General features: G+C 33.0%; 1 pseudogene across 1 annotated transcript; it reads left to right on the top strand.

Annotated features, from left to right (window-relative positions):
- The first annotated feature begins 3667 nt into the window (after positions 1-3667).
- LOC111304470 (uncharacterized) lies at positions 3668-8322 on the top strand (annotated as a pseudogene). The gene is made up of 10 exons (XR_016331352.1): positions 3668-3729; positions 4088-4137; positions 4211-4296; positions 4602-4619; positions 4708-4888; positions 5302-5548; positions 6741-6860; positions 7340-7427; positions 7518-7593; positions 8011-8322. The product of XR_016331352.1 is annotated as an uncharacterized LOC111304470 (transcript).
- The last annotated feature ends 442 nt before the right edge of the window (positions 8323-8764 follow it).

The following is an 8764-nucleotide window of genomic DNA, read 5'->3' on the forward strand; positions in this document are numbered from 1 at the left end:
GACCTTGTAACTATTCAAAGCCTTATTCCAGGTTTTGTGGAGGGACAAGAAGTCAGGTGTTCTTTTTACATTACTTAAATATTCTGAACAGCTAAGCAGCCAGATAATATGCTTTGAAGCACTTCGGGTAATTTCAAGTGAAGCTATAATCATCTAATGTGTTGGTTATTTATGTTGAGTTGTGGTGGCTTATAAGCTTATTAATGCTTCTTTGGTTGAACATATACTTCCTGCTCTTCACAATTTGGTATCTTACATTCAGATTGCTTGTATGATTCTGTGTGAATCATTGGTGATTGTCCTTATATTTGTTCCTTTCATTCAATTAGACATTGCTAAACTTCCTGAGCTTGAATCATCTGCTTGTTATAGCAAAGAAAGATGTAGTAAAGGATGCTAAAGGAGGAATGAGATCATGTTTAAGTGTAATGAGCCACAGGATCAATAAATAATATTGGCAGTATCAGCGCAATAGAATTGATGAACTTTATATGAAGTTCATTGTGAAGGTAATGCTTGTTTGTTTTTATGTTAAGTGAGCATGTTTTTGGGAGCTTTCCTCCTCCCAACGACAACACACTGACACAGGGAAAAATGAAGGAATTGGCTTTTGGTATTATCTTGCATTGTAGATTTTTTGGAAAATATTAAGTTCAATTTGTTGCAAGTATATAATCCCTTTGAATGTTAATTTAGCTATTCCACGTAGTTGATTCTGACTTTACATTTACTAGGTTCAATGGAATGTCCGCCACGTGCCGATTAACCTGTTTTTTATTAAGACAATACAACTGCAGGATATGGATTGGTATGATGATATTAAATTCTTCATCCTTGCATTCTTGCCAATACTGCCAGTAATATGTTTGCCTCTTCTTGTTTAAAACAGTTGAATTTATGCTGTTGTTAACAATAATCAAGCCAGTCAAATTCGAAGGTTGTTGAAGACATTGTAATGTCCAGGTATGACTCTTTCCTCCCATGCCTCCTTTACCAGTGAAGATAAATTGAGAAAATAAAAATAGAAATTGCTCTTCCAATTTTTGATAAACAAATTTTCTTGTTATCTGAAGCTTTTATGCATCTCTTCTGCATTGCATTTATTTGGTTCTTATGAATCCTAAAGGTTCTATTTCTGAAATGCAAGTAAATCATTACAGCTTAGGGCTGTAATATTAATCCATAAATTTTGAACTTTTCTTTTGTGTCTTTGCTACTTCATGAATGTAAAATGTACTTGCAGGTTTTGGGTTTTGTTGCATCTTTTCAAATGTTTTTTGCTTATGGCCTTGCTAGTGGTCCCCAACTCATGTCTGCTACCGTTGGTTCCTAGGAGCCAGAACTAGGTTCACTGAACTTAAGTTTACTTCAGAAGAGCCAAAAAGATCAAATAATACTTCGTGTAGGCCTCTGCACTTGTGCAAAAAGGATAGTTTAAATACAAGGCAGGCTAAAGCTGAGGATTTTCAGGCTTTTTATGATCATGATTCTTCTATGGCTGATATTACGTCATCAGATTCCGACTACAGTGATAACGATGGATCACTTGAAGATATCAATAATTTTTGTTGCTCAAAGGTTAGAGTATCTGCCATTGTTTGTGTACCGATTTTCAAGGCTTCTCCAGCTATAATAGCCCAGTTCTAGGTGATTTTTTACTATTCCCTATTAAATATGTGGAAAAATTTTTATATGTGGCAAGTCTTGTTTTTGATTTAGGAATTAATGGGAATACTTCCAACACCATGACGGTGATACCTAAACTTAGGTCATACAGTATAAATGGAGTCCTTTAGAATAGAAGTGATTGTTTTCAAAATTGTTAAATTCGCTGATTAGTCATATGAATTGACAGTAGGAATAACCATGAATTCTACATTGATATAGCATTGAAGGTTCCCTTTTTAGGTAGGTTTTTTTTTTATTTTTTTGCTTTGTTATTCTACGCATTTAGGATTTCTTATGTCAGAATAGAATTAGGTTGGGGAGGGCATTTACCTTGAAATCAACTTAAAATAGTTTATACAGTTACTTGCGGAACATTGTTTTAAAAAATTAAACAAAATACTATTTTACGGTTCGTAAATTTTTTATAAATGCATTTTAAAATCCTTCCTTTCCATGTACAGGGTCTCTAGCATTTATTTAAACACCTATCATTCTGTTGGTGATGGAATTTCTCAAGTATCCAGCTGCTTTGTATTTGGTTGCTCAACACTGTGATCTAGATTGTCCTCCACCATTTGTAGCTTCATGTTAGTATTTGTTTTGTTATTGCAATATTGCTTTTTGCTACTCTTTGATTAACTTACTGTGAGGTTGATGCCATCAAACCATGGAAGCTGCTTGTCTTTTTTAGTCATTTGCTTTATGGTTTTCATTATTTGCTGGGATGGCACCGCTTGCTGGATGACATTTCCTTTTTTTGGCCTTTAATGGGGATAGATGCCATTGAATGATCATTGACACTGAATATTTCCAATTGGGGCTTCTTTCATTGTGTGTGTTTGTGGTGAAGGAGCATTGTCAAGCTGATCCCAAGTCTTTAACAACTCAAAGGACAATGCTTTTGCCGACCAATGATGTACTACAACCAAGGTAATGTGATCCACTATTGTTCTCAGATTCTATTTTTTATTCCTCTCATTTTTCTGTATCATGTTGTCTTTGTTTCCCATTTGTTTCACAATGCTGATTGCAGGAAATTTGAAGCGACTCAGATGGCAACCTTGTAATGCGATCTTTACATAAAGGTTCCACTTTTGTTGTTTGTAGATAATTTTTTTTAACATCTTTTTTTCTTGGCCAAGTATTTAACTTCCTGGCCTCTTGCTTGTAATTTTGTTGACAATCATTAGATTGTGATGCATGGATATTTTCATTCTTATTTATGACTTAACATCTAATTGTCAGATATTTTCCTTAACCTCAGTAATGCTTCTTGCTTAGATGTGCAACTTTACGATGCCTAGACATGAATGGCAACAGCCTTAGCTTTGGATGTCATGATGGATGGGCCTGCTATTGTTTTTCTACAGGTAGCAGAATGCAAAGAATCTACTAAATGTGAATCTTTTATGGCGATTTCTGGTACTCTTGGCCAGATACTAATGGAACTTCGTACTGGTACTAGAAATAAATAATTGTCCTCTGCAGTTCAACTGTTTTTTTTTTTTTTTCCTTTTGCAAACTGTGCTTGCTTTTGATACTTTCTGTCTGTGTTTCTTTTTTCTAATATAATTGTCTATAGTACTATCTTTGTCTCTCTTCTTTCTGATGTAGGTATTCTACACTTAATTCAGAATGAAACTAATCATCGGTTGCTGGTGTTGGTATTAAAGATTCTCATGTTTTTGATATCATGACACCATTTAAGTGTCCCTTGCTCATGGTTGTTAAAATGTTTGATTTACCCTCTTCTTTAGCTGATATTTGTGCCTTCTCAGTGAATGCTTTCTGTTGTTCTTATGATGCGGAACCTTGTTTTCAGACTCATCATGTGCATTTATTAATAATTTTCTATCAGATATAAGAACCTTGATCTGTAGATTCTTTTTCAGAGGTGAAATAAAGATAAAGGTGGTATTTGAGAATAAAAGAACCTTGGGAACCATATAAGCTAGGTGATTTATACATAGGGAGAGAAAGTAAAAAACGAGAATATAAAATGACATTGAAAGTCAGTTATGCAACGTACGAGATTTTGAGTGGCGTTATATCATCCCAGGAGTGATATTTCATTTGCCTTCTTCCTCTCCTTTCTTGTGTCTCACCCCCTCTTAATCTCCGTCTTTTCTTTTTATGCTAATCTTGTTTTATACACTCAATATCATGATATTCTGGTAATTTTTTTGGAGACTGTGATAACTTCTTCTTTCATTGTGTGCGCGCAAAATGTTGTATAAATATGCTCTTTTATTAATCTAGCTTAGTATAGGTTTGGAATTCACAAAACAGATAAGAACAAACAAGATACTTCAATCAATTGTGTTTTCAGTGTACATTGGGACTTTATGAAGGATTTGATTCTCAAAAATGTTTGAATGGTGAATAAGAATCTGAGTTTAGGTCCATATTGAAAATCCAGTGTGGTTTTTATTGTTGCTTTTAGATGCTTGAAGCAGAACTCATTTCATGGTATCTTGCCTTCATTAATTTTATGTGTTTCCTCCTTTCATCTTTTGGGAAAAGCTTTCCATATGCATTCTAGATTTATTGCACTTTGTTGCTTATACCTTTGGTAATAAGATTAAAAGCATGGAGTTGGTAACAAGGTTTTATAATGTGAGAATCAGAGTAAGTGAGGCACAGGAATCAACTCTACCCTTCACCTTCTAATCATGGTGCTCAATTTTGTTTTTTCAAACATTTTATATTATCACTAATATATATCTTTCATAAGAGATTAGTTTCTTACCTTTATAACTTTCCTTATTTATCCTTACATTGCATGCTGTCATACTCTTGTGACTTTTAATAAAATTTTTCTTATTTCAAACTGGAACGTCCATACATACATATCAAGGGTGAGAGTGTCTTTAACCTCATTTTATGTGGATAATTTCATTCTTATTTATGACATTACAATATCTTGTTGGCAGATGTTTTCCTTAACCTCAGTAACGCTTCTTGCTTAGATGTGCAATTTTATGATTGCTAGGCACGAATGGCGTCCGCCTCAGCTCTGGCTTACATGTGCAATTGTAGGCCCTTTGAGCTGTTGCACACAATTACCATGACTTAATGTTAGTAAGTTGGGGACAAATTTCTGCCATTGTTCATAAATTTCTGAGAGAAGCTACTGCTGAAATTCCAAGAAGACCTAGAGGAACAAGCTGGAAACACTGTTATGTTTGTTGGGGAAAAAATGGTTACAGCTGCTATAAAGGTAAGATATCCAATTGGTTTCCTCTTTAATTTTTTATTTATGTCTTCTTGTATGTTTGTTGGAGACATTTCTGATTAGATCCTTTTGAATGTACTCTTGACAGGCATTAGTATCATTTTTATTATGGTTTCTCTGGATTTCGCTGGTCTGGAAACTCCAGAAACACATCCTGTGCACCAAACACATGGAAGGCAGGCAGATTGTTCTTGCCAGAGTTATTAGATAAATTAGATCTTAGGGAAGTTTCAGCTTTTGACACTATATTTTGATCTACCTATGTAATATGTTGAGATTCCCTTTCTCAATTTAGTAGTTGCATGTGCAAGTTGCCATTTCTGATTTAAATTCTTTCTTTTTCTCCTTGTTAGACTCGACAATTGATTCATAACTTTTGACGCTACTTCATTCTTCAGGTTGTGGATGAATGTCTTTGTGCAACATCTGGACTTAGAGGAATTGAGGATCTTCCGGATGAAAAATTTTTTGGATACCCATTTACTTCTGATTTAAAAGGACAAAGAATGTATCATCTGCCCCATCGTATGGACCACAGAGTCTGGAAGATACAAAATAAGAACAAAATACATGTCCATCAGGAGTTGTCAGAATTGAACAATTCAGAAGCACATGCCTCTCATTCTATGGCATACTTCTGCAATGGTTAGTTAAAGCCTTCTCCCCCTTTCAGTCCTCTTATATGCAATTAGAGGTGGATGCAAGCAATTCTCTCTGCCTTAACTTTTTCTTTTTGTTTGTCCTCCAAATCTCTACTTCCGGCCCTATTTTTTAAATTCCCCATTTTTTAACCATGCCTAACATTCTGGTAAAACCATCCAAATTGGAAATCAATTTTGACCTCATTTGATGCCCTACAGACATAAAATAACTTTTGATAACTGCCATGCCCTTATTTTATTCCTTTTCCTTATCTTTCTCTATTTGGTTGGATAGATGATGTCAAGCTGTTGACTTGGTGGATAAGTTCTACTGCACGCTGCAGTTATTGGCACTAACAGCATGTTTGGATTGAGGTAAGGGGAGAGAAAGGAAAGGAATGGAAAGGAAACAAAAGGAAATGGGGAATCCTTTCAAATAAAGAAAAGGAAGGTATGCGTAGCTTTCCTTGGTTTCCCTCAACTTCTTTCATTTTTTGGGGGGAAAAGGAAGGGAAAGGAAAAGAATAAAATTTTTAAAATATAAAATGATTATTATATCCTTATTAATTTCTCTAAATTATAAATGCATGATTTCAAACTCCAAAATTAAATTGAGAATACAAAACATCATTTACCAATAAATTTATTGTTTCCAGTTTTTTTCTATTATTTTTATGAATTCCATAAATTTCATTGATGATTATTTTTATAAAAAAAATAAAGGAAAACTAAAAACATGGAATGCGTTAACATAAACATGTAAATGTTATAGTAAAAAAAAAGATTATCAAATGTTATAATTGAAAAAAAATAATATAATAAATTATTTCCTTCTCTTTCCATTATTTAACTAAACAATGATTGTTAAGATTACTTTACTTTCTTTTCTTTTATTAATTTTAGCTATCTAAACAAAGAGTACATATATCATTTCTTTTCCTTTAAATAACCTTCTCTTTCTTTCCTTTACTTTCCCTTCTTTTCCTTTCTTTTACTAATGTTTATCCAAACATAACGTAAATATTTATCCTTGCAATTAATTTTCAAGGAAGAGGACAAAATTTAGATGACAATACGCTTTTTGAATTGTGATTATTATCTCTTTCCATTTTATTGAAGGTTGTAATTACACTTATTATAAGATTCAAATATTCTATTATTACCCGTATAGATGAATGGCTTCTTTTCTCTTGCAGGCGAGAACTGCATCAATAACTTGTTTTGCTGGAATCACTTCCTCTCTATTCTTCACTCTCACGAACAAAAAACAGGATTTTGTTGTTTCGTCTTTAGTAAGTCCTGATGTTTCATCTTTAGTAAGTCTTGATAAAGCATTCTTTGAAAACTGATTTTTGTTCCCTTTTTCTTATGGCGGTAAACTCACATAAGATTTACTCCATATTCTTGATGTTTTATGCTTGGAAAAGAAATTTGTAGATCAGTGCTGCTATGCAATGATAAGGTTCCTTAAATTAGGTCAGCTGCTTGTCAAGCCATTAGTGTCGTCTTATGTTTCCAGAAAAATTCTGAGAGTTAATTCGACAATGTTGCTAAATGATCTACCCAAGTTCTTATGATCTTTTAATTAGTTGTAATGTGTAAAAATCATGAATGAAAAGTTTAAAGAAAGCTAAACTTTGTAGTGCGGAGATTCTTGGCAAGTTTATCCATGCGGTTGAGATTAACACTTGTGATCCCATGGTTTCTTTCGTACTGTTCTTAAGTTAGACCTTATGAGAATGTTTATATATTTATTTTTTGAACATGTAAATATCACTTCATAATACTTTTGCAGGTACGAGTACCAGCCTGTTGGACTTTGGCGAACATATGTGATTCTTTCTGTCTCTTTGTTGATAATTTTGCTTTAAAACAGTCAACAGGTATGGCTTGAAGGAATTATTTTTGAATTTGTTTATCTTATACTAAGTTGTTTCAAGTAATTAATTACTCTTTTCTTGAATCTGTTATAGATTCAGACACAAACTCCCAATTAGTGGAGTTGTTAACTGAGAGTGTGCTCTGCGTCTGTCAAAGGATGGGGACAAGGTATAAATTTTTGTAGCATTTTGTAATGTTTTATATATTCATGCCAGATAGGTGTGAAAGTTAACTTATAGTTATTTGGTGAGATAGGAATTTTATTCACGGTTTTGCCTTTTTTGGTGTATGCTTTTGTTGTAATTGACAACCTTTTATGTCTGTTCCGGCAATTACTTGTAAGTTTGTCAGTTTGTCAGTTTGTCAGTTTGTCAGTTTTTTCAATTATTAGAGGATATTTATTTTTCCATGAGTTTCTTGCTCTAGCTTTATATTTACCCGAATTTCCTCAATCAGACATAGAAGGGAAGGGATGGGAAGGGCATGGATATCTCTCTTTTTACCACCTTGGAAAATATATATGAAACCTGTATATATCAGTTGTGGTTTTTAATTTTCTGTTGCTTTGACGTCGTCTCCTAGTAGACGGACGGACGGTTTCAATTGCTACCCTGCTTATAATGGTCTTGCGCCAATTGTCTGGTTTGTCCTATGTCCGTATTTTGTTGGGCAGAGCAAAAATATATTCCGGAAAAGAAAAAGGTATTCTTTGAAGCAAATCAGCCACTACCACTAGTAAGTTTCCTATCCCACAGTATGAAGCCGGCGAGCCTATGGCTACCCTGCCACCGTACTAGATTCTTTGACTCTATATGTTGACTTTCTATTATTTTTCACTGGATTCTTGGGACACTTTTTTTTTCTTTAATATAATTTATCAAATATTATAATTTAAAATAAATTTTTATTTTTTAGTTTAATAAATACTTTTTTGTTTTTAAATTTTTTAAATAATAATATGGATTTTACATTTAAAATTAAATAATTAATATAAATAACATAAATGTCAATATATGAGTGTTTGATGCATGATGCCGATTAATACTTTAACATATAATTTAATAAAATTATTAATAAAAGTATCATATCGTTACAACATAGAAATTTAAAAGTAAAAATAAATTATCTAATGACTTCGAAAATTATATTTTTTATAATATCATACCACTCCCTTAATTATAATTTTTTTAGAAAAAAACTATAATTTAGGGATAAAGAAAAGAGTTAAAAGATGATAAAATTCAAGCTTTAAACTTGTTGCTTATGACATGAACTAGCTTTGCCACTATGACGGCAGGAATCTGACCTACAAAGTGCATCATAAAGTACGCATCATTCA

The sequence above is a fragment of the Durio zibethinus genome, chromosome 21 (assembly GCF_047325235.1).
Source record: "Durio zibethinus cultivar Kanyao isolate XHJ-2024 chromosome 21, ASM4732523v1, whole genome shotgun sequence".
Lineage (NCBI taxonomy): Eukaryota > Viridiplantae > Streptophyta > Magnoliopsida > Malvales > Malvaceae > Durio > Durio zibethinus.